At 42.9% G+C, this 26,801-nt stretch overlaps 1 protein-coding gene across 10 annotated transcripts in view; it reads left to right on the top strand.

The window, feature by feature from the left end:
• The window catches only part of Shal (Potassium voltage-gated channel protein Shal), a 468,140-nt gene that overhangs the window by 247,657 nt on the left and 193,682 nt on the right, over positions 1 to 26,801 (top strand). The window lies entirely within an intron of this gene.

The following is a 26,801-nucleotide window of genomic DNA, read 5'->3' on the forward strand; positions in this document are numbered from 1 at the left end:
GGGAGAATACTGGAACGTGAGCTGCCTACCGCAGTGACTGGGACGGGAAACAATGGGGGCTAATGATCGTGGAATATAAGGTGTTTATGATAATGATGCTCAAATGTGAAGTCATGGAAGGTGAAACGCTTGTCACAATGATGCTGGAGGGATGAAATGATTTTGACTGTGTTGCCGGAACGAGAAATGTTTGTGACTTGCCCTCAGTGAGGGACACTAGCTTGAGGGTGGAAGGATGCCAAGGCCTCATGGTAAGGATTCAAAGAGTTGGAGGAAAGATGCAAAGTTTGTGGAGTTTGGAAAGCAGCAGGTGAAGCGAAGAATGTTGTGGTTGTTATGAGATAAATTGCACACAAGGTGTCGTTAAACTTTGGAGTTTCAAGATTCATAAAGCCTACAACAGTTGTGTTGGTGTTGTGATAAACAATTATTCCTCCTCTGAAGCAAAATCGTAAATAAAGGTTATAGTTGGAAATGTGAAGCGCATTGATTAAAGACATCATTATACAGCCGAAACCTCCGATATAAGGAAGATAATACAAGAGGTACCATCCAGATTGTGTTCAACAGAAGAAAGAGTAGTAGAAAGACCGCGAATGTTGGTGAAGTCAATGGAAAAAGAGTCAGTCCTATTAAAAGAGCAACGATATTGACGGGTACTTCTCCTGCCTGAATCCTCCCTCTGGTTTGCCAGCAACACACACACACACACACACACACACACACACACACAGACTCACACAAACGTGTGTATCTATCTATCTATCTATCTATCTATCTATATATATATATATATATATATATATATATATATATATATATATATATATATATATATATATATTGAAAAGGATCATAATTGAGCGCGTAATCAAGTATATTCCTACGAGTCCATGGGGAAATGAAACACAGTAAGTTCCCAAGTGCACTTTCGTATCATAATCACATCATCAGGGGAGATACAAGAAAGAAATATAACAGTCAGTTGATATACAACGAAGAGACGTAGCTAGGACGCCATTTGGCAAACAAGTGACCGTCCGAATGGAGGTCAGGTGTGTCCAAGACTGACAACAAGCGTATCATAAACTTATTATGTGGACAAAAGAGGGGAACTGTTTACAAAGTCTATCTACAATAAAGCTATCCAATTTGTATAGACCTTCACTAATATTAAGGTTATAATTCTTTGCGTATTCAATATTAGAAGATTCAATGATATTTCTCGCAGTATTGAAGTTAGAGTTAATAACTGAGAGGCATCATTCCACTTAATACAATGATCATAGTTTTTAACGTGATTAAACAAGGCATTTGATTCTTGTCCCGTTCTTATGCTATATTTATGTTGCTTAAGTCTAACAGAAAGATCCTCACCAGTCTGCCCAACATAAAACTTATCACAATTTCTACATGGCACTTTATAGATGCACCCAGGAGAATCTTCTGGTGTGTTCCCGATTAAGATATTCTATATAATATGATTGTTGCTGAAGGCAACATTTACATCAAAAGATTGAAGCAACATGGGAAGTAAAGTAAAATCATTATCAAAAGGGAGAACTAAAAGGTTCTTGGTGTCAAGGGGAGGTTTGGGTTCAACTCTATAAAATGATTTCTTTGCCAACTTAGGGATTTGTCAATGAAAGATCTAGGATACTTTAACTTGGATCCAATAGAATATATCTTCTCAAACTCATCATCAATAAACTCTGGATGCAAGTACGCTTGTTGTCAGTCTCAGTCGCACCCGACCTCCATTCGGACAGTCACTTGTTTACCAAATGGCGTCCTAGCTACGTCTCTTCGTTGTATATCAACTGACTTATATTTCTTTCTTGTATCTCCCCTGATGATGTGATTATTACACGAAAGCGCACTTGGGAACTTATCGTGTTTCATTTTCACCGTGGACTCATAGGAATACATATATTCAGATTGGGGAAGAGCAGTGTGGTTTCAGAAGTGGTAGAGGATGTGTGGATCAGGTGTTTGCTTTGAAGAATGTATGTGAGAAATACTTAGAAAAGCAAATGGATTTGTATGTAGCATTTATGGATCTGGAGAAGGCATATGATAGAGTTGATAGAGATGCTCTGTGGAAGGTATTAAGAATATATGGTGTGGGAGGCAAGTTGTTAGAAGCAGTGAAAAGTTTTTATCGAGGATGTAAGGCATGTGTACGTGTAGGAAGAGAGGAAAGTGATTGGTTCTCAGTGAATGTAGGTTTGCGGCAGGGGTGTGTGATGTCTCCATGGTTGTTTAATTTGTTTATGGATGGGGTTGTTAGGGAGGTGAATGCAAGAGTTTTGGAAAGAGGGGCAAGTATGAAGTCTGTTGGGGATGAGAGAGCTTGGGAAGTGAGTCAGTTGTTGTTCGCTGATGATACAGCGCTGGTGGCTGATTCATGTGAGAAACTGCAGAAGCTGGTGACTGAGTTTGGTAAAGTGTGTGAAAGAAGAAAGTTAAGAGTAAATGTGAATAAGAGCAAGGTTATTAGGTACAGTAGGGTTGAGGGTCAAGTCAATTGGGAGGTGAGTTTGAATGGAGAAAAACTGGAGGAAGTGAAGTGTTTTAGATATCTGGGAGTGGATCTGGCAGCGGATGGAACCATGGAAGCGGAAGTGGATCATAGGGTGGGGGAGGGGGCGAAAATTCTGGGAGCCTTGAAGAATGTGTGGAAGTCGAGAACATTATCTCGGAAAGCAAAAATGGGTATGTTTGAAGGAATAGTGGTTCCAACAATGTTGTATGGTTGCGAGGCGTGGGCTATGGATAGAGTTGTGCGCAGGAGGATGGATGTGCTGGAAATGAGATGTTTGAGGACAATGTGTGGTGTGAGGTGGTTTGATCGAGTAAGTAACGTAAGGGTAAGAGAGATGTGTGGAAATAAAAAGAGCGTGGTTGAGAGAGCAGAAGAGGGTGTTTTGAAATGGTTTGGTCACATGGAGAGAATGAGTGAGGAAAGACTGACCAAGAGGATATATGTGTCGGAGGTGGAGGGAACGAGGAGAAGAGGGAGACCAAATTGGAGGTGGAAAGATGGAGTGAAAAAGATTTTGTGTGATCGGGGCCTGAACATGCAGGAGGGTGAAAGGAGGGCAAGGAATAGAGTGAATTGGAGCGATGTGGTATACCGGGGTTGACGTGCTGTCAGTGGATTGAATCAAGGCATGTGAAGCGTCTGGGGTAAACCATGGAAAGCTGTGTAGGTATGTATATTTTGCGTGTGTGGACGTATTTATATACATGTGTATGGGGGGTGGGTTGGGCCATTTCTTTCGTCTGTTTCCTTGCGCTACCTCGCAAACGCGGGAGACAGCGACAAAGCAAAAAAAAAAAAAAAAAAAAAAAAAATTATATATATATATATATATATATATATATATATATATATATATATATATATATATATATATACAATCACTACCTCTTCCTCATCCTTATCCATCCGCTAAAAATGTCAGAGCGGAAGCACTTCAAGCCAGTCAGTCAGGATCCGTACGGTCAATGGAGACAGTGTGGCAGCTGCAGCAGACACTGTACGTGCGTTACGTCTACAATCCTTCAGTGTGCCACTCAAGGTGATGGATCAGTAAAAACAATGATAATTACTCGAAAGTTTGTCCTAGTGGCGGATACCATCCGACAAGCCTCCACCATCATCGCCGGGGAGCAACATCCCTCAGAAAGCTTCTCTTCGTCGTCAGATAATCTATTTCTGGGGTTCATCAAGACTCAGTCTGGGAGAAATATTCCTCACATGTCGAGAGCCGCGAGCCATCTGGTTCCTCGAATATACACAGACTTTCTGAAGAAAGTCTGACGAAGTTTCCACAAACTCCACTTCAGCTGACGCTGTCATGGCGTGGCACAGCCTCCACATCTTCTGCAACACCTGCCTTGCCTTCCCAGGCAGTGGTGACAACCCCTAACCTTTTCCGTCATAAAGACAACCAACGAACAACCGAGGACCGACCACCACCTGCCCGCGTTTTCCACTGGTGTAAGAATTTCAGCTAACAACAAAGCTCTCCAAACACTCCGGATTTCAGGGATGTAGTACGGAGTAAGACGGAAAACGGCACCACACTGTTCAAGCAACGAGTAATGTCATCTGTACTGACGTTCTAACCCTTAGAGATGTTACCGCAGCTTAAGTCCTCTGAGAGGAGGAACCTAACGATAATGATGAACCCTTACAGACGCCTCTGTCCACCAGCAACTGAAAACCCTCAATGATCCAAATGTTTACAAATCGAGGGTCGTCCTTCCCATCTGGGTTCACAGAAGATTTCACCGACGTAAGATCCCGATATATCAAGACAATGGTTAACTCCTCTCTGGTCAGGGAGCGGACCAGTCGCCAAGAACTCCCTCACTCGACGAACTTCACGTAAATGTGTTAACCTTTGTCTGGCTGCTAAGTTCTTATCATCCATCAGGCTCTCCCCTCTGTCCAGTGAGAGGAGGACGGTGGCCTCAGTGCCACTGCCATCAGAAACATCGTTCCTCTGTTCCTGGTGTTCAAGGGTGGCTGTCGAAAGCATGAGGCAGTCAGCCCACCTTGCTCACTCCAATGCAACCTGGGTTTCTCGACGTCTCACTGGGGCTGTGGGGCAGCAGACCCTATGGTGCGTGAGCGCTCCGCGTGTAACTTTGCTCCGCCGTAAAGCCATGGTGCAAATTGGATTTCAAGAACGCTTTCAACCGCATGAGAAGAGGAGGTGTCATTAGCGAAGTTCGTTAGTACTACCCAGTTCCCTCTCACCTGATTCTCGTTCCTATGTGCTACGTAACATCGTCGCTTTTGCTTTAACGTGAGTATAAACTGATCCATCCAAAGACGACATCTAATGCGTAATGGACGTGCCCCTCTCCCGTGATGCCAAATAAACAGTACAAACAAAAATACAAGAAAATTTTGGCCCGTTTGACAATTACGAGTATTAGGCACAATCTCTCTCTCTCTCTCTCTCTCTCTCTCTCTCTCTCTCTCTCTCTCTCTCTCTCTCTCTCTCCGCCCGTTTGAGGTTACACCGCGAGTGGAGGAGGGTCACCTTTTGATGAGGCTGTGTCATCGCCCGTTGACGAAAGAGAGAGTCCGTACGGACCCGTCAAAGAACACTCCTCGCTTCAAAGGAGTCCAACCTCTCCCTGCAAATGATGGTAGCGCAACCTTGGCGCTGCGGGAGCTCTTGAGTAGTAGCTTTTTGGTTGTATGATATTGATAATCTTTATATATATATATATATATATATATATATATATATATATATATATATATATATATATATATATACTGTAAATGCCCTAGAACACCATTCCCAGGAAGTCTTGCGACACTAAGGCTGTGCGCTTCTTTCAGTAGCAGGGGAATGATACCCTCCTTTTGCATCGAGTTCCTCGCCCAGACTATACTCCTAACGATACAGCCCAGCACAGTAATGGCAACTTTTCATTCACGGTGGAACCTCATGAAGACGATGTCCAGTAACACACACACACACACACACACACACACACACACACACACGCACACACACACACACACACACACACACACACACATGATGCAATATTCGGTAATATTATGAATACAAAGCCTTCCCTAATGACTCGTAAAAGACCGTTTAAAACCTTCTTGTTCTTGTACTATTCAGACAATTACTGAGGAAAAAGTACATCTGTACGGCATATAATGTTATTCGTTATATTCGTACGGGATATAATGTTATTCGTTACGAAGGTGAGTGAGTTACGTTGAGCATCGTGGTCGACGCCGTTGTGCATCAAACAAAGCCTGTGTGGCTGCAGGGGAGGAAGGTAAAGGCAGGTAATACTACGGAGTGGCTCCCCTCCCGAGGATAATGAGGGCGTCGACCGGTGGCTGGCTTCGTCAAGAGCTCCCTCACTCCCTAAGGGTGGTAATGAATCTAAAGTGCACAGGAGGAGGAGGAGGAGGAGGAAGACCACAGTACCAGGAGAAGAAAGGAGATGCACCTCCCCCCGTCAGCCTGCTTCCCATCACTGGCCTAACCACTAGTGTACACCAGTGTGTGTGTGTGGGGCTGGCCGACCACCGCCTCACCCAGGCTGGGTCTTCCTCCAACGACTCATTTACCTCTGAGAACAGGGGTGGGGCGGCGCCCTACCTCGTCTTGTAAGACAAATACAGCAGGAAAGAGAGAGAGAAAGAGATCTAGTGAGATTAACGTGACGACCAAACAACGACCAAACACCTGAAGCTGTGACGAAAGCGACTCTGGTTACGAACACTACTACTATTACGACTGTCTCCTGCCTCACGAACACGAACGGATGAGGCAAAGCCGACTGGAAATATTAGTCTCGTCCGATGATTACGGCTGGATTTGGGTGGCAACTACTTCGAGCATCCGTGAAACGAGAGATGGGAAGAATATTGTCAGTCACAGATGTTGGAGGAGGGAGAATGACGGAGTTACGGGAATGGCAGAGGCTGTCGACATGCCAGGTGGAGTTTCTGAGGTAAATGAGGCAAAGGGAAGATAGAGGAACAGCGAAGACAGAAGAGGAGACAATTCCAGTGATGTTTATACTTGATATGGAGCTTGTAGTTAGGAGGGGCTTATACAAGTTAGGGGTCTTATTCACGCTTACGTCAAACTTATCCGCGTCTTTTTTTCGCTGGAATACGTTCTAACTGATATAGAAATGCTATTTTCTAATTTTACGAAAATGACTATGAAAACCTTATCTAGAACTTCTTTCCAATAAACATTCACGAATGAGTTATGAATATTTATATGAAACACGATGTGAGACAACGTAAACATCTATTCTAAAATGCATACATAAATTATATAAACATTATCTGTAAATAACATAGATAATAAGCTATATCATCTACAAACTTCATTATGAATAAACTATGAATAAAGATATTGAGAACAAATAAAGTGGAAAGAATTCCACCAACCAGCGTCCCTTGTCTCGAGGTTTCGTTCACCAACTCAACGCTACCGTTCCACACGACTGTAATTCCAACTCAACAATTACTTACCGTGGCACATCAAGGTCCTCGGGCACCCTCATCACGACCTCTGTATCCGAATGGAAGGCTCCACTCACTCCCTCTGGTGACGAACACTTGCGATTTTCAATCATGATCTGAATGTTTACACTTTTTTTTTTTTTATATATATATAATGTCTTTAACACTCGATTTAGATCCTTTAAAGTTTTAAGTCATTTGCAGACCCGTAGCCAAAGGGTTTCATGAAGGAGCGGGTCATAACTGCATGACGGTGGATTAGTGTGTGTGTGTGTGTGTGTGTGTAACGACAGTGTGGTGAGGAGGCGAGTTGAGAGTACATGACGGTAAACACTCCCACCAATGGCGTTGAAAATTGACGTGGCTCTTACGCTTCACATGAATTCATGAATTCCAAGATACAATATATATATATATATATATATATATATATATATATATATATATATATATATATATATATATATATATATAAACTATATCAAAAAACTGGACCCTCTCCTTCTTCCCCCTTGATCTAGTGAGTGGGTAGTTTGCACAGTTATCGATCGTTAGCTTGCCACAAGTAGCTATTAAAGAGAGATTTCAAAGACCAAGTGTTTACCCACTAAATGATGATGAACGTAATAATATCACATCATCGTGTAATCTTGAGGTATAGTGACCATTCATAACACAACTGGGGGAAAGGGAGGTTGTCACTCACTTTCCCTTTTAGCTACGGGCTTGAATGACTGCTCTTCACTGGTATGTAACACTCTTCACAACGTAACACTGAGGTAACGCGACATGACTGCTCTTCACTGGTATGTAACACTCTTCACAACGTAACACTGAGGTAACGCGACATGACTGCTCTTCACTGGTATGTAACACTCTTCACAACGTAACACTGAGGTAACGCGACATGACTGCTCTTCACTGGTATGTAACACTCTTCACAACGTAACACTGAGGTAACGCGACATGACTGCTCTTCACTGGTATGTAACACTCTTCACAACGTAACACTGAGGTAACGCGACATGACTGCTCTTCACTGGTATGTAACACTCTTCACAACGTAACACTGAGGTAACGCGACATGACTGCTCTTCACTGGTATGTAACACTCTTCACAACGTAACACTGAGGTAACGCGACATGACTGCTCTTCACTGGTATGTAACACTCTTCACAACGTAACACTGAGGTAACGCGACTTAAAAACGAGAAAAAAAAAATACCCCACCGGGTTTTAAGAACTTAGTTATAAACACAGACACACTTGGCTACATCCAGACGACGCCAGTGTTCTGGGTAGACTAAGGCAGGATGTGTACGTCTTTAGTAGGAAGTGTAACTTAAACCATAAGACCAATAGCTTTGAAAAGACGATGTCGTATGTTGTTGCCACCACCAGCGCCATCTTTACCGTGAAAGTAGTAAACTTGTGAAGGTTTGACTACGTAGAGAACGGTGAGGGAGGGGCTAGCCTAAACTAACTTCTGAGAGACGAATCATAGAAAGTTTACTTGATGTGTTCTTAGCACATGTATTCATAGAGCATCAAGATTTTGCTGAAGGTTGATCGCTGCTTTTTGGAATATATGTAAAGTTTCCAGCTTTTGTAGATATATTTCTTCACTCATCCAGTGTCTTATGTTTCATGCAAATGATTCGCGTATGATTAGAGTGCTTCATTCATACAGGTAATTGTAAAGAAATTAAAGCTATATCAGAAGACATTATTCTCTTTCATACTCATACATCAAGATCGGTATGTATCAAGGTTAGAATACGAAAAATAATTGATTTACTCGTCATGTTTACTGTGAAATAAAACTACATCAACCAAATTTGTATTGGGATCCTTGTTAACAGCCAAACAATTCACATGCAATAAGGCAATCAGGAAAGCAGCCTCAGAGCACACGTGTATTTACACAATGCAAACAAAAATAAAAGCAATATATAAAACGGAACCAAAAATAGTAGTAGTACTCAAACACAGCAGAAAACACACGCTAGTGTCTGTACCAACATAACAAGCAAAGAAAAACCCCATTATAATAAGCACATAAAACACATTCATAACAAAGAGAGAGATATAAGGTTACAATACAAACATTAAAGGAAGCAACAAGCAAATACAAAGCAGAAAACACAAGCAAACAAAAGAGTATAATATACCCATGAAATATATTTATGATAACAAACAGAAAAAGATAATAGATAAACCGTCAAACAAAATATAAACAACAAAAAAGCTAGTAAACAGAACAGAAAACATATGCAAAAGCAATTACCAAAACAACAAGCCAAAAAAAAAAAAGAGAAGATATGTTTTTCAAGAGCAAACTCTTGACTCAAATTTGCTGCTACTAAAGCTGAGTAGTTTTTCACACACGAGACATATATTTTTTGTTTGCCCTAAGTTAAGGTAAAGTTGGGCTACGTTAAGTTAGGTAAGGCTTATGTGGGTCAGTGGACGCTGGCAAGGGTAGTGGAGGGGGTGTTGGGGCGGGGGTGGGGTATGTAAAGCAATCCAACATATACCGTAATACTCAATGTTATTGTGATTCTTTCTTTTAAATTTGGAATCATCGACTCTTTACCTTTTGGGAATCTTCTCGAAAATCATCGCTGCTGCTGCTGCTCCAGACGCTTGTGTGCAACCTACTTTATTCCTGCAGACTAAGAGCAGCTCTTACATCCGCGTGGCTCCATGTCAAGACTTGACGACGACGCCACCTTCTGTACTCAAAAAACAACTTTCAGAACAGAATGTCACTAGAGCTGACGAGGAAGACGACGAGCAGACGACGAGCAGACGAGCAGACGACGACGACGACGACGAACAGACGACGAGCAGACGATGAGCAGACGACGACGAGCAGACGACGGCGAGCAGACGACGGCGAGCAGACGACAGATGACTGTTGTGGCGCCATTTGACCACTGGACTACCCACTGAAATAGATATATACCAGACATCGCTCTCACGTTAGACTGGCGTTACACCGACCCAGGGAGGGAGAAATATATCCAGAAATAGATCTTCCTCGTTGGACAGACGTGACGAGTGTATGATGATGATGAGAGAGCTCCAGCCACTAGCGACACCTGTGTCCCATTAAGGAAGTCCGTGATACACACACACACACACATTAGATCAGACATGAAACTTCCATGCAATATGTCAGACGTACGTTCGGGTCTACCATACCAGACTTTCTTGATATCTAACTCCCATCTCTCTCTCTCTCTCTCTCTCTCTCTCTCTCTCTCTCTCTCTCTCTCTCTCTCTCTCCTGCTCCAGGGTTCTACCTACTGATTTCCTCTTTGCAAACTTCATTTTACCTTTACGTTACGTTGTAAGGTCCTGGCATCCAGGTTTATGTTAAAAAAATGTTGATCAGTTCAAGAGATGTTCGTCGATTGCATTCTGTATTCCCAGAGTTAATCAGTTCAGAAGTGATTCCCTTATCGTAGTTTGTATTCCCAAAGTTAATCAGTTCAAAAGTGATTCACTTATCGTAGTTTGTATTCCCAAAGTTAATCAGTTCAAGAGAGGTCTGTCTATCGTACCTTGTGTTCCCAAACCAGCAAATCAGGCCAACAAATCTTCCTGTACTGTATCTCCATTTGGTGTGGTGATGATTCATACCTGAACCCTGCGGGAACTTCTCACTTACCCACGTACTCATACTCGAGTATTGCTCACGCCCTTTTCCCGACTGATGTTCCATAGTGATGTTTGATATCCTGTCTGTTGTAAATACAACTGACATCCAATATTGAAGGTACTATGTTTGTTTGCCTTCCATAACACTGCTGCTGCTATTGTTTGCTTACGTTAGCACAACTGTTTTTGTTTGCCTGTGCCAGCATTTGTACGTTTGTTTGCCTGTATCAGCACTGCTATGTTTGTTTGTCTGTGCCATGACCAGAGTAATCTTAGCTCAGTTGTGTTATCCAGACCAACTCAATCTCTCGGCCATCAAAGCATTATCAATCATTCCTATCTATTTCTATCTTCATCTTCATCTTTTCTAACTTCAATGTGTGGTCTTCTAACTCAAATGATTATACTGATTTGCCTCATTCCATCTCTTCCTTTCTATTCCATTTTTTTTGTATGTTTTCGAACACCATTTCGTCAGGTCTTATGTCATCCAACTCAGCTGCTCCTCCTTCGATTTCAGGAACTCAAAGTCATATTTACACTAATTTTTTTCTCATCTTACCACAGTTTTATGAGGCCCGAGTTCTACCACAGTGTCCTCCGTGATATCATCCACAAATCAGTCAACTCCCAGACTCTGGTCTGCTCCCGCTGGGGTGATAACTGGCTCTGTTTTTGAGTCCCTCTCACCCTCGTTCTCACCCACGTTACTCTACTGGACTCCTCCCCTCGTCTCTATCCCCATCTGACTTCCCATTAAGAGATTCTTGCCTTTGATCTTACGGTCATTTTCATCGCTCAACCACTTTTCAAAAGTTATGGCTCCCACACACACACACACTCACAGGTCCTTTTAAACTACATTTTTTTTTTTCTCCCTCTTTTTACTTCCTTCTGATCATAACTTTTTGAAGTGCTTGTTCCAGCCATCCTCATCTGCTCCTTCGACTGACTAACCTCAAGACTTCGTCCCCCCTTACGTGGAGATTTCACTTGTTCGTATTCAATACTTGGAACGCCATTCTGAATTTCAGTGAACGAGATCTCTCTCTCCCATTGGGGAATGCTCTTGTGTAATTACCCACTTGTACTGTACAGGAAGGGAGGTCAACACTCCTAGGGAACTAACTCGTGTGTGTGTGTGTGTGTGTGTGTGTGTGTGTGTGTGTGTGTGTGTGTGTGTGTGTAATCACCTATTTGTAGTGTACGAGGAGGGAGTTCTACGCTCGTGGGAAGCATATCTTGGACGTTTTCTTGTCATTTGCTTCTTAAGCTTGTTTGGCATCAGCATGGATCATGGCATCTTTTCTACTAAGCTTCATACTTAAGTTCATGTGGAGTCTTCTGGTTATTCTCTCTTCGTGTCTTTCGAAAAAAAATAATATTTACAATCGAAGTCGCTAAACTGGTGTAAAAGCTTAAAGACTGTGTGATCAAGTCACCAATTACTCTCTTCTCTTCGACAGTGGTCAAATCTATGACCACTAGTCTCTCTCTCTCTCTCTGTTACTCAGCTTCCTTAATACTGTTTCCACTTCTGCAACGTCTCCTCTAGATCTTCTCTATTAGTTCTTTGTGTTCGTTCAAATGTCCTGACCTAACTTTGAGAAGCTTGCCCTACTTTTAGCCTCAATGTGAGATGTGGGCTGCTCACTGAATGATTTCCTTACCCATTTAGCATCACTCGTGAGGGAAGTCCATTATGATACTAAAGCAGGACTCCCCTAATGATAATGTCTCTGACCTGGGACGTCCAAAGCTCTATAACCGTAACCATTAAAAATGCTCTGACCTTTACTTTGATGCTGGACACCAGCCTGGGTCATCAAACCTCTGAATCGTTGCTCACCCATATAAATAACTGAAAGAAATCATGAAAAAAAAAGTTGATTTGAATGATATCCAATGAACCCCAACCGGCTCCATATGTACATATAAATTTTTTTTTTGTCTATTCTGACGGTAAAACTCACGTTAAATAAATTTTACATGTCGAAATCCTCTTTTAGACTAGAATTCATGCAGTATGAATTACTGATATGATGTTTATATCATTTCTTAACATGAAATGAAACAACTCCATATTTCGATAACCTTTTTTTAAAAAAAAATCAGATGGAACGACCCTAGTGAAACGGAATCGCGAAAATCTCGTTATTTCACATCATTCCCAGAGCTTCCGAGTCTGTATTTAATTCTGTCAAATAAATGGTAAAGATAAGTTTCAAAGACATGTACATAAAGTATAGCGACCCTTCCTGTAATGCACGTATAATAAACACAGGCATCGCGAACACACTGGCACAAACTCATGAACACATGCGAATTCTCAAAACACATTTCTGTACGCGGAGATATATCAGAGATGCTTAATGTCAATAATGCATGATTGAAGACACTCTGAGAACTCGATCAGTGGAGTGTGTCCTCGACTCAGTAAACCACAGTGGCAATGAGAGGTCAAACGAGAGTGCAATCTCACTCAGAACTATGGTTATCAAAACATGACTTTGTACAGACAATTATGAGAAGGAGAAAGGAAATATTATCATGTCGTAATTACCTCCTCCATCCTCTGGTGGTGATGACTGTGTGGGTGTGTGTGTGGGCAATGATGTTACTCTGAGTGGCCGAACCCAAAAATGTGTCGCCAGGGAAGTGATTCCTGTGCAAAGGAGAGAGAGAGAGAGAGAGAGAGAGAGAGAGAGAGAGAGAGAGAGAGAGAGAGAGAGAGAGAGAGAGAGAGAGAGAGAGAGAGAGAGAGAGAGAGATCCAGAGGAATATTTCTGCGTGTCTTCTTGGCTGATCTGAAAAACAGGGATCGTAAACATTCTCGAATCACTATAACACAAACCATTGCTAGGGCTCCTGTCCTTGCTAATGTTGTTGTCATATGCTGTGTATTTCAGGGATTTCTGTTAAATCACCGTTGGTGAAGCTATGGTCCAACTATTTCTAAAGGCATTATTCACAAAGGAACTTCTAACAGTTGTTAAAGACTTAGCAATTGTCATCTTCAAACCCATTCATAGGAACACCGGGAACTACAAAGGAGAAAGTTTGCTTACGTCAGAGCTTAATGTCTCCAAGTTCGCCGTCAGCAAAAGGAGTTGAAAACGCTATTGTCAAAAAGGATTTCACCGCCATTGGTCCAGACGTGGAATGGTCGTTCCCCTACACTCACCAGGACGAGGGAATGGTTGGCTTCTTGTTGATTGGATGGTTGGTTATTTCGGCTTTAGGCTGATCGACCGCAAGGACTACTTACATTAAGGTCGTCAACATCAAAGTTATAACTGCCAGTCAAAGAAACTCGATCACCTTCTTCAGGAGTTGAAGATAATCATGAGCCAATACACAGCCTCACTGTATATACTGATCCTTGAACCTTCAGAGCAAGTTCAGCTGGAAACCAATCACTTTTCCAGGAAGTCTTCACTATACTCTTGACTGGAAGGATGTGAATTTATTGTGGAAAATGAGCCACAGTAAAAATCATTGTCTCATTTCAATAGATTTGAAAAAACTGAATTTCCTACATTATCAGCTTGGCGAATGTAAAGCTAAATCTTGCAGCTTTAATCATGAGACATTATTCAAAACCAGAAAGACAAAAAAAAATATATGAACATTTTGTAACTAGGAACAAATGTTCAGATCAATAACAATATGACGGTCCAACTTTTGGCCACATAATTTGGTCTGGTTCTCTACCTGACACACCTACGGTACCCACACAAAAGCGGGACGCGACGCATTGACAGTATCACTGCCAGCATCAAGACTCTGGTTACAGACACAAGTGGCAAGTTACCAGTGAACGACCACTCAACACCAGAACAGCCACATCACTATATTGTGTGGATGGTGTCTCTCCTTTTCTCTGACGAGACTACCTGGTGAATACCTGATGAATACTTGATGAATACCTGGTGAATAACGGTGAATACCTGATGAATACTTGGTGAATACCTGGTGAGGTCTTCGGAGGATCTTCACCCCCACAGCCTGGGCTGATTCCAGGCTATTGCATTGGGTCGTTGGTTGACTAAACAGTTCGAGGTCTCAGCTTACAGGCCCACATTACTACCCACAACCTGGCTGGTCTGATTCGGTACATATGAAACTAAAGCTGAACCAGTACAAGATACCACAGGATGTAAGAAAAAGCGTTAGGATTGTAACAAGAATATACTGGAACATGTGAGTCTGATTGACTCAACATTGCTCAGTTGGAGGAGAAGAGTCACAAAGCTGTTGTCGCTGTTGTCGTGAGTGAACCAAGTTATCCTACACCTTGAGATTACTCTGGATGTCAGTGACACGAACTGCTGAAGACCCTCCACTGCTCAGAAGTCCAGGTATGTATGGAACAACTACAGGCAACAAGAATATCAGGAAATGAATCACGTAATCAATCATTCGTTGGGGTAGTTAGTGAGGTACTTAAGGGGTGAGATTCAAGTCAAGGTTTACTTAAGATTTCGAAGCGTCGTAAGGCTACAGAGTTTTAGGAGGTACTTAAGAAAGGATGAATTTACAATGATGATGATTCTTTCTATTCTATCCCTATGGATGATATTCGTGTTCTGTGGCGCTGAAGGGTTCTTAGGAAACGAAGCTTCGTCATCTTCTTTCATGGGGAAGTGAAGAAGAAGAAGAAGAAGAAGAAGAAGAAGAAGAAGAAGAAGAAGAAGAAGAAGAAGAAGAAAAGAAAACTCATACATACTACCTAAACATTTGAAATAACATCACATCATGAAAGACCAATGTAAAAGTACCTTGCACTTAAAAACTTGTGAAGACCTTAACTTCATCAACCACAAAAGATGAACACATTCCCTCTTAAAGATGCGAATCTTCAAGGAGGTAGAAGTGAAATCAATGACAAGATTTCTGAGCACACTTATAGTCTGTAGACCAGAATACTGTTGTGAGCCACCGTCACTTTTCAAAGTGGGAGATATTGTCCAGTTGTGAGATAATCGTATTCACAGTCCTCACTGACACTGTGAAAACAACACTACTTACAGATGGTTATATTCCCTAGACACTACACGAGGGATAATTAATGTAATGATTCGCTCCTTGGAAAATCCTGGAAAGTCTGGTATTTAATCTACTCTTAAGAAATACTCACCAGCTTATATGACAGTCAAGGAAGTTTTTGTATATTGATTCCAGACTACGTAAAGATGTCATAGATACAACGAGGGATATGATGTCCTAAATACAACACGAGGACCATTGGTTAAGTTGCCATAAACACAACAGGAAGACCATTTAGGTAAGGCGCCATAAGTATAACATGAGGACCATTAGATGAAATACCATAAATACAAGAAGAAGACCACCAGATATGGATGTTATAAATAAAACAAGAGGACCACAAGATAAGATGTCATAAATATAACAAGAGGACTCACTAATACAATCTGGGAAGAGAAGTTGTTTAACTCGCCGCCTGTGTGTTTTAGTAACATACTGGCTCTTGCACTGGAGAAAATGGAAAGAAAAGAATGAACGCTGAGAGGAAATAAAAAACACAGCTCTACTGTGTGTTCCTCATCATAAGCCTGTAGGCAGCGGCCTCAAACAGCATGGCTAATCACAGGAGCAACAAAGAAGATTAGTTCCATACAGAGACCTGGAGGCAGAGATGAACCGGAAATAATTAACGACACAGCTTCAAGATTTCTTTTATGGGGATCCTGCAGCTTTCAGGGCTACGCTCCAAGCAGGAGCAGGGAAATGATGGACTCCTTTAGAGCAAGAAGTTTCTCGAAGAGACCTTACTCCTTTTCTATACTCCTTTTCGTCCAATGTCGAATTCAACGAATTCACAGATTTTCTAATTCAGTTTATCTCACATATCCACAACTCCTCTACTCTAAAAGCGCATCTTTAAATCTCTTCTTACAGTCTTTTGCTTCATTTGATGCTATGATCACTGGTTGTTCTATCCTTGCACCTTCTATAAAACATTTCACTGTTGACCTCTTGAAACTGGCTTAAAAAAAAAACCTCTTAGGCTATGATCAATTCACTCCTAACTCCTCTTGCTTCCATTTTGAGCAAGGCCTCTAAAGCTTCCGTATAATTCAGCCATTTTAACTCTCGTGCCTCCTTTGTCGCCTTTCTCTGGACTTTCTCTACTAATTTTTTTGTGGCTCTTAACGGTAAGCGTCGTGACCAGACGTGCGACGCATATCTCAGTGTTGGACTAATGTGGGATGTGAGCCGCATGTTGAGTGCTTGCTCGCTCATATACTTCATCGCTGGTCTAGTAGCTTGCCAGGACACAGTTGGTCTGCTGAAGTAGAAATCTGACAGCAGGTTAGGGACGTCGTGTCCATATATATATATATATATATATATACATATATATATATATATATATATATATATATATATATATATATATATATATATATATATATATATATATATATATATATATATTCATTTCACCTCCCATGTCCCCAGTAGTTCCATGATGACTGACCCTTTGAAGGAGGAAAAGAACAAATGTTATTGTTGAAACACGAAGGTTGTGGTGATGTTCATGTGTTCTGAAATGGTGCTGATGTGTAGATGATGTTATTGTTACTAATGTGTAGATGATGTTACTGTTATTAATGCTGACTTAAGTTCATGGTATTTTTAAGAACTTAATGAGTAACGCGTATGTTAAAACTGTGTAGTGTCAGAGCGTCCTTTAAAAAACTTCCGAGTTTTGGTCTTCTGTGTGATTTTCCTTGATTGGTATATTCAAGTATTTTGTACGACATATTAGAATTAAGTTACAGCCTCGCAATGTTTGTTACAACTATTAGATAATGACATATAGGAATGCCTATCATCGCTGGAGGTACGGCATAATATTGGAAAAGCTGAAGAAACACTTTATCAATATTTACCTTCGAGTTTTCGGTATTTTTTTCTTTGTATAGTTAAACACTTTCTGCCGCTGTCTGCGCCAGAGTGTTATCAATTTACGTATCAAAAGCGTGTAGTTTTCGTGATAAATAGCATATATTTAGACTTGTATATTTTAGAATAGTAGTCCTTTGTAGGAAAGTATAGATCATAGACGGTAATGTGACCTAGAAAATCCTGACGTGTGAATTTTTCTTCTTCTTTGCAGGTAAGCTTGTGAGCAGAGCTTAACAATGTGACCACACGAGACGCAAGCGCTGGCCAGTGACTGACTCACACACGCACAAGGTGTCAGAATGTGAGACCAAAGGTATTTTGACTGTGTTATGAGCTGTGGATCACCAGCCTCATTAAGGTCATTGTTTTCTACGAGGTAATGGGATGAAGTTTGAGTATCAAGGCATGACTCGACCCCCGGTTTAGAATCCTGAGTTATCCTCTTCATTTGTCTCATGATGACAAGCCCGTGTGAGACTTAACACAAGTAATACGATCCGTAATGGGACCACGGAGAGTCAGGGGTCCCTATGTGAACCAGATCCAACCGATGCTTTGGTAGAGCTTGGCCCCCGTGTGTACAGCAGTGGCTTGAAACGAAAAAAAGTGGCCAATTTCTCGGTGATGCAGATATAACCAGGACCACCTAACTTGTTCAGGGTGTTATATCTTTTTCTTTCGCTTGTGAATAATTAGAGGTACGAAAACAAAAGATCAATACACCTTCGATCGTTTGAAACGTTTAGTTATCTTGTATTCATCATCTGTCACTTTATAAGAATGAAAAGGTCATTTGTTACGTACAGAGCACCAAGTGGCCAAACCCCCAGCCAGCAGAGATGGTGGTGGTGCTGTAGTGTGGTGTAGGGAGGGAGCAGACACGAGCCTAGTAGGTCTCAGAGGCCCTTTAGGAGCCAGACTCCTAAAAAACAGCTGTAGAGGCCATTGTCAGATGGGTATATGGTATCCTCTATATAGAGGCGGATCCCCAATATCCTGTGTACAGTGGCGGATGTATGGCCCCCTGTGGAGAGGAGTGGATCCCTGGTATGCTGTATACAGAACCCTACCAAAGTGAGGGTGGCAGAGGGGTTAGGGCCGAGTGAGACAGTAGAGGGTGGGACAAGGTTAAATGTGAGGCAGATGTTTATGACTACGATCGTGGTTTGGTAATTGAAGACGTGATTGGTAATCGTCTAGTTCTGGAGGCTGTTGAGGTGTCTTGGTGGACGATATAGGCAGGAGGGGTTTTCTCAATGCTTTAGTGTTGTCCTTATGTGGGACTCTCACAAACATATTCCTTCAGATCATATCCTGCTAGATGATAGCCATATCAAGGCCTTCCTTCTCTCGCTGTGTCCCTTCCTCACTACTTTACAGAGACTCAGGCAGAATGTCCGCGTAACCAACTGTAGAGTTTGTATAAGTCCCTTTGTAAGTTGTTGCAATCCTCCACCACAGTATATAGAGGCGGATGCAATAGAATAGGAACCCCTTCTTCAGGTGCTAAAGATGATTCTATCGCCATACACGCTCTTACTGCATATATGATCCTTGTTGTGAGAGGCAGGTCACGCTGGATGCCATGCCTTGGTCGTAATGATAAGTACCTGATTTAACATTGAGTTTTTGACAGCTGCGCCCACGTACATGTGAGAGCAGATTCATCCTACCATGTTAGCAGGAGCGACTGTCAGGTAGTAAGGGAGAAAGTCAGTTATTGAGAACTACCCAACATTGTGACAAGAATCTGGTTTTTACGGCATTGAAATTCTTAAGATTAGATTATAGTTCTTTATATAAACTCTCCCTATTTTTCCATTATTTTCTTCCGTGATAAAAAGAGCCAGGAGCAATTCAAATAGAGTCATGGGCACTTTCAGTTCAAAATGGCTAAATAGAAACGAGAAAGCCTCTTTAGTATCTTCATAAGACTTTATCTTCTTCTTCAAAAAAAAAGTATAAGGAACTGACGCATTTGCAATAGAATTTCCTCAGCCAGCGAGTCAACTAATATCAACTAATATCTTGTGGAGCAGCAGCATAATGCTGGGTCCCGAGACAAGAGACTAATAAGGCAGGACTTATGACTCATAACGCAGACCACACGTATTACATTTTCTCTACCTTAGAGTCGCCGCAGTCTTTATAAAAGTATAATTAATACCAGACTGGAGAATAAGCCTCTCATTTCCTTAGAAATAACTTATATTTTCGCCCACCGTCACCAGACGTGAACGCCATCTTCCATCACAAAGTCATAGACGATGAAGACCTGTGGACAAATGCTACGCAGCTCCATGGTTGCGTTACATTCAGTAGCAGGGAAATGATGGCTTTCTTTGGGGATTGAAAAGTTCTTTGAATGATACAACCACGCCAGAATGTGAGTTTTCACCCGCGGTTGTCACTCCATGAGGGCGGAGTCCGGTAACACCTCACAAATGTTATTGTTATTCATATAAGTGATAACAATGTTTGCCCTGGTCAAGAGGAGCGTCTGCAAAGAACAAACTTGCAGTGCCACATTCAGTCCCCAGCGGTCATCCTCACACAGCCATGGACAGACATCCTCACACAGCCATGGACAGACATCCTCACACTGGACGCCCTCACACTGGACGTCCTCACACTGGACGTCCTCACACTGGACGCCCTCACACTGGACGTCCTCACACTGGACGTCCTCACACTGGACGTCCTCACACTGGACGTCCTCACACTGGACGTCATCACACTGGACGTCCTCACACTGGACGTCATCACACTGGACGTCCTCACACTGGACGTCATCACACTGGACGTCCTCACACTGGACGTCATCACACTGGACGTCATCACACTGGACGTCCTCACACTGGGCGTCATCACACTGGACGTCCTCACACTGGGCGTCATCACACTGGACGTCCTCACACTGGGCGTCCTCACACTGGACGTCCTCACACTGGGCGTCCTCACACTGGACGTCCTCACACTGGACGTCCTCACACTGGGCGTCCTCACACTGGGCGTCCTCACACTGGACGTCCTCACACTGGACGTCCTCACACTGGACGTCCTCACACTGGACGTCCTCACACTGGGCGTCATCCCGCTAGACGTCCTCACACTAGCGCCACTTATCCTATGCAGGTCACATGCGACACACCCCACCAGGCCTACACCTCCTCCATCTCCTCCCTCTCCTACACCTCCTCCATCTCCTCCATCACTCGAACTCCCCCTGTGGAACCCGTCTCCAGTTACACTGACCCCTTCCCTACTACCTACGGCTCCTTCTTCACTTAGACCTTACCATCATTTGGAGTCCTTCCATCTACACTCCCTCCTCCTTCAGCCACACTTTTCCTCCATCGCCCTCGCCTCTTCCCTCACCCAGGTCTCCTTCATCAGCCACACCTTCCAGAGCCTAACGTCTCTTCCGTCTCGCGAAACTTCTCCAACACTGTATGCAGCGCCCGCTTGCCCCAAGCCACGTACACCTACTCGTTCTTATGAGCCGCCACAGCACGTACACCATCCTGGAGTTTATGCCCCAAGGGTCACTCACACCACCACCGCCACCACAGCCCGTCCCTCCTCCAGACACTCGTGTATTGAATACATGGAGGCCCTCCGACCACCTGGGTGATATGACCCATATGTTAATCTACTGTCCAGATATGTAGGTCCTGATCCATCTTATAGTGTGATTTTTATCTTAATCTAATGAAGACTTGGGGGACCTTCAGCCTTAATCCTTGTAGCATGAATCATATATCACTGCACTGTCCATATATGTGGGCAATGATCCATTCTATACTTTTATCTTTGTACAGAGCAAATGAGGCCTTCAACCCATGTCTGTAACTCGACGTATATCGCTATACTGTCCTTATATGTTGGGGCGCTGATGTACCAGGTAATGTGCCTTTATCATTATAAGGAATACATAGAGGCAACCTCAGCCCTACCCATATAATCTGACGAATATCCACTTCTTACAACGTATCTTAATACGGTCAAGGTCATCGAGAGTGCCTACCATAATGTGTTGTCCAGGGCGCGGCATTGTGGGGACAGTATATGTAGTGTTTAAGCTAACTAACTCCTGACACGCACCCCACGACGCCCGTCATCTACCCTTGACCACGCTGTTCACGTCACCACGATGTCCCACACTATGTCTTTTTTAATTGGGTGGTCAGGAAGGTCGGGGTAAAGGGTAAAGGATAGGAGGACAGGACGAGACGAATAGGTACTGTGGGGAAATAATGGATAGTTGCAGAATGTTACGTATGTATAGTGTAGGTTTTACGTGAAGTGTGTCGAGGATGTCCTGAATACGTAATTTTGGTGTTATATCTATTTACCCCCAGCAGGCTAAGGGTGTGTGTGTGTGTGTGTGTGTGTGTGTGTGTGTGGTGATGTTTGTTAGTTTAGGGTGGAGATCAGCTAAGTATTGTTTATTGTGTATATTGATGGATGACTGAAGCCTCACTCAGGGCTTTGAGGCTCCGTGGGAACCAAAGTTACACCACACTGGTGTAGTTGTCCAGGTCTTGGATGTCTCTATATCGCTTCCCACAACCATGTACCAAACGGTTTATACTTTACGTCGTTGATGTTCATCTTTAGCGTTTCCGATGTAAGATTATCGTCCATTCGTGACGGATCGTGGGACATTATCTCGTATCCTTAGTGGCTTCAGTATACGTACCTGGGAGGCGAGTTGTGTGTGGGTAGTAAGGAGTAGGTCAATATGGGAAGGATCCTTCATTAGGCATCATATTTGCCCTTCTTGTAGGTGCCAGAGTCACTTTCTCCCTCACATTCATCCCTTCATCTTCACCCTCTCGGGCCATGTTGTTCCCTCACTCATGCGTCGACTCTCCTCGATCATCATCACTCTCTACCTCACTCTCATTCCTTCTCTTACTCCTTCCATTTCTCTTATTCTCCATCTCTTCTTTACCCTTATATCTTTATCATTTACCTCTCCCGAGATTTACTTCTTTGTCTCTCTCTTTACTCCTTCATTATCATCTTTTCCTTTAACTTCACCTGCTCATTTTCACTCCCTCACCATCAACCCCTCGCCTTCCCACTCCCTCCTCATTCCTTGATTTTCTCTATCCATTCTCATATCTTCATTTCCACCGTCGCATCACCCACCCCACCACGCACCTCACACATGGCCACACTTGAGGAAAGGTCATTTTACTCATCACACGTCCGGTTACCACATACCACCACCACTCCTGCCTCTCCATGTGTCGAATTCGCATAAACTGCCAGTTCAAGATGGGTAAGTTACTCCTCACTCTTAACATGACTTCGTAGGTCATCTCGCACATCTGAGTAGGTCATCCCACCTTAGATTCCTCACATATCCCAGGGAGGCGTCCCATCTTGCAAGCTGGCATTCCCATGCAAGCCACACCTCCTCATGCATCACCCCACGACAGACCGTCTCATTCCAATAAATGACTCACCAGCAGTCAGCTGTTATCTTTCACTTATTCATGCGTCCGTAGCGGCCCTCATGATCGAGTTACCTATTCGAGCACGTCATGAGTACTAAGGCAATATGATTTCTGCAGTATGCCGCTCCATCATTATGCAAGACATGGTGGAAAAGGTAGCCATAGGTCTCGTGTGATAAGTCATAGGTGCATGATAAGATCCTAGTATTCTCAGAGCGTCTGTCATTACGCAAAACCTCACTAGGACACCACTTCATCCTAGGGGAAAAAAAAAAGAGGATACCTCTCTAATTAGGCTTCGGTGAACCACACCTCTTGACACCAACCAGGTCCACAGACCACACTCATTAAGCTCCACCTTTCTCATTAAGCCACACTCCTCCGGTGAGGGACGCCTCTCCAGTGAGCCATACTTACAGCGTCAGGACCCTTCCTCCTACGGGAGGGTCTTCGTGTCGCTTCCAAGACAAACTAGCATTTTCAGACAACTTCTTTTTATCAAAGTTGCGTTCATAACCAGATCTCTGGAGTAGACCACACCATCACACACACACACACACACACACACACACACACACATACGTAGATCCAGCGACCACTTCTCGGCCTTTCCTTATCATCATGTTCCACCTGTTATTCTCCTTTCTTCTCACTGTTAAGATCGTAACTGTTTCCTTCATAAGTACATTCGAGGCTGCAGTGGACATGACTCGTCTGGCCGACACGTAACAACGCGGAGATGAATCACTGAAGACAGTTTGTTGTGTCTTTTGGATTGTCCATCTCAGACAGATTTCCTCTATTGGTTCTGAGTGGTGTACCACACCATCAAGTGACGTCACCACAAAATGTTCCATGACCCTGGATTAGTTCGAGGATTCTGGCCTATATCTCTATGGTAAAGGTGAAGCAGAGACTCTTCACTGCTATCAGCATTTCCAGAGGTACCGCTATCAGTATTTCCAGAGGGCCATTTCCAGTATTCCAGAATGTCTTTTAGTTTGTATTGTTTACCCCATCATGTTACAAAAAGGTCCGTGAATTATATCCATCGTGAATTATCTAATCACTTAATTCTATTGCGTGGATGAGTTGATACGTTAAGTCAAATTTAGTAAATACACGTCTTGAAGACGTATACAGAGGGGTTTACTAGTCCACACGACACAAATCGAACTCATTGGAGATCACGATCCTACTACCAGGTAGACTGAGCAGAATTAGTCTTGAGGTTTCTTCTGGCGCTTGGGTCACTCCTCTCTCTCTTTCTCTCTCTCTCTCTCTCTCTGGTCAGCCAAGAGAGAGAGAGAGAGAGAGAGAGAGAGAGAGAGAGAGAGAGAGAGAGAGAGAGCAAGCGACAACCTCTCCTCATAGAGTCAGATCCCCAATAACTGTATTCCAAGTGGTTGTGTTACGATCGTGTGTGTTTGCAGACATCGATATGACTGTCCCTTCTCTGGGCTTGCCATCAAGGCTACAACGAGCATAACTGATATGTCTGACAACTGCTGACATTTAAATACAATGAGAGTTCTCACTCCCCAGTAATGTGTGGTTAGGTTACGGTGTGTGTGTGTGTGTGTGTGTGTGTGTGTGTGTGTGTGTCTTTCTATCTGTTTGTTCGTGTGTAGTTACTTATTTATGATTATCAATTTGTACTGTACGGGGAGGGAGTTCTACGCCCGTGGGGCCCCACCTCCTGTGTGATTACTATTCGTGATTGCTGTTCGTGTGCTCCGGGGAGAGAGAGTTGTATATTCGTCCTGCCTCGTCTCTAAACCTTATATATATATATATATATATATATATATATATATATATATATATATATATATATATATATATATATATATATATATATATATGCATATATATATATATATATATATATATATATATATATATATATATATATATATATATATATATATATATATATATATATATATATATATATATATATATATATGCATATATATATATATATATATATATATATATATATATATATATATATATATATATATATATATATATATATATATATATATATATATATATGCATATATATATATATATATATATATATATATATATATATATATATATATATATATATATATATATATATATATATATATACGTATCTTGTCTTTCCTCTTATGTAAGTATTATACACACACACACACACACACACACACACACACACACACACACATATGACTGAAAAATGTTGGCTCCTGTTCAGAGAATGTGGTGAACTGTGGCCCACCTGTGTGGCGCAGGGAGGGCCCGAGGTGTGGAGACCCGCACTACAGCAGCATCGTCGCCAGGACGTGTATCTGTGGTTGTCATCGTCGCCAGGATGTGTATCTGTGGTTGTCATCGTCGCCAGCATGTGTATCTGTGGTTGTCATCGTCGCCAGGATGTGTATCTGTGGTTGTCATCGTCGCCAGCATGTGTATCTGTGGTTGTCATCGTCGCCAGGACGTGTATCTGTGGTTGTCATCGTCGCCAGGACGTGTATCTGTGGTTGTCATCGTCGCCAGCATGTGTATCTGTGGTTGTCATCGTCGCCAGGACGTATATCTGTGGTTGTCATCGTCGCCAGCATGTGTATCTGTGGTTGTCATCGTCGCCAGGACGTGTATCTGTGGTTGTCATCGTCGCCAGGATGTGTATCTGTGGTTGTCATCGTCGCCAGCATGTGTATCTGTGGTTGTCATCGTCGCCAGCATGTGTATCTGTGGTTGTCATCGTCGCCAGGACGTGTATCTGTGGTTGTCACTGTCGCCAGCATGTGTATCTGTGGTTGTCATCGTCGCCAGGACGTGTATCTGTGGTTGTCACTGTCGCCAGCATGTGTATCTGTGGTTGCCACCGTCGCCAGCATGTGTATCTGTGGTTGTCATCGTCGCCAGCATGTGTATCTGTGGTTGCCACCGTCGCCAGCATGTGTATCTGTGGTTGTCATCGTCGCCAGGATGTGTATCTGTGGTTGTCATCGTCGCCAGCATGTGTATCTGTGGTTGTCATCGTCGCCAGCATGTGTATCTGTGGTTGTCATCGTCGCCAGGACGTGTATCTGTGGTTGTCACTGTCGCCAGCATGTGTATCTGTGGTTGCCACCGTCGCCAGCATGTGTATCTGTGGTTGCCACCGTCGCCAGCATGTGTATCTGTGGTTGTCATCGTCGCCAACTTGATCTTGGCTTATCCTTCCTTCTCTTCTTGGCTCCATAATTACAATTTATTCCGGTACGCCGCGTCTTGTTTTTTTAATATTCTTTTTTTGTGTGTGACGTTTTTGGCCTTTACTTACTTCTACAACTCTCTCTCTCTCACACAATTCTACCCTGAGCTTTCGGGCTACACAGAGATGGCGTTTATATCTCACAGAGGTTATCTTAAGCCTCATATACATGGGAGTATTTACCTTACAAACATATCACTCTTGACAATGTTTGGACAAGAACAAGCGAGTGACTTGGTGCACCTCATGCCAAACGTCCTCATGGTTAGGTGGCATGTGACATCCCTCCCGGGTGTGAGTGGCGTCACTGTATAGGGTTACTCTCTCTTGTGTCCTGCCTCGAATGTCGCCCAGGTTGGTGACATCAGTGCAGTGTTCTGGCCTCATGTAGAATTCTCACCTATAGTTTGAATGTGTATGGTATCCAACTCCTCTGTACCT

This window comes from Panulirus ornatus, chromosome 2, assembly GCF_036320965.1.
Source record: "Panulirus ornatus isolate Po-2019 chromosome 2, ASM3632096v1, whole genome shotgun sequence".
Taxonomy (NCBI): Eukaryota; Metazoa; Arthropoda; class Malacostraca; order Decapoda; family Palinuridae; genus Panulirus; species Panulirus ornatus.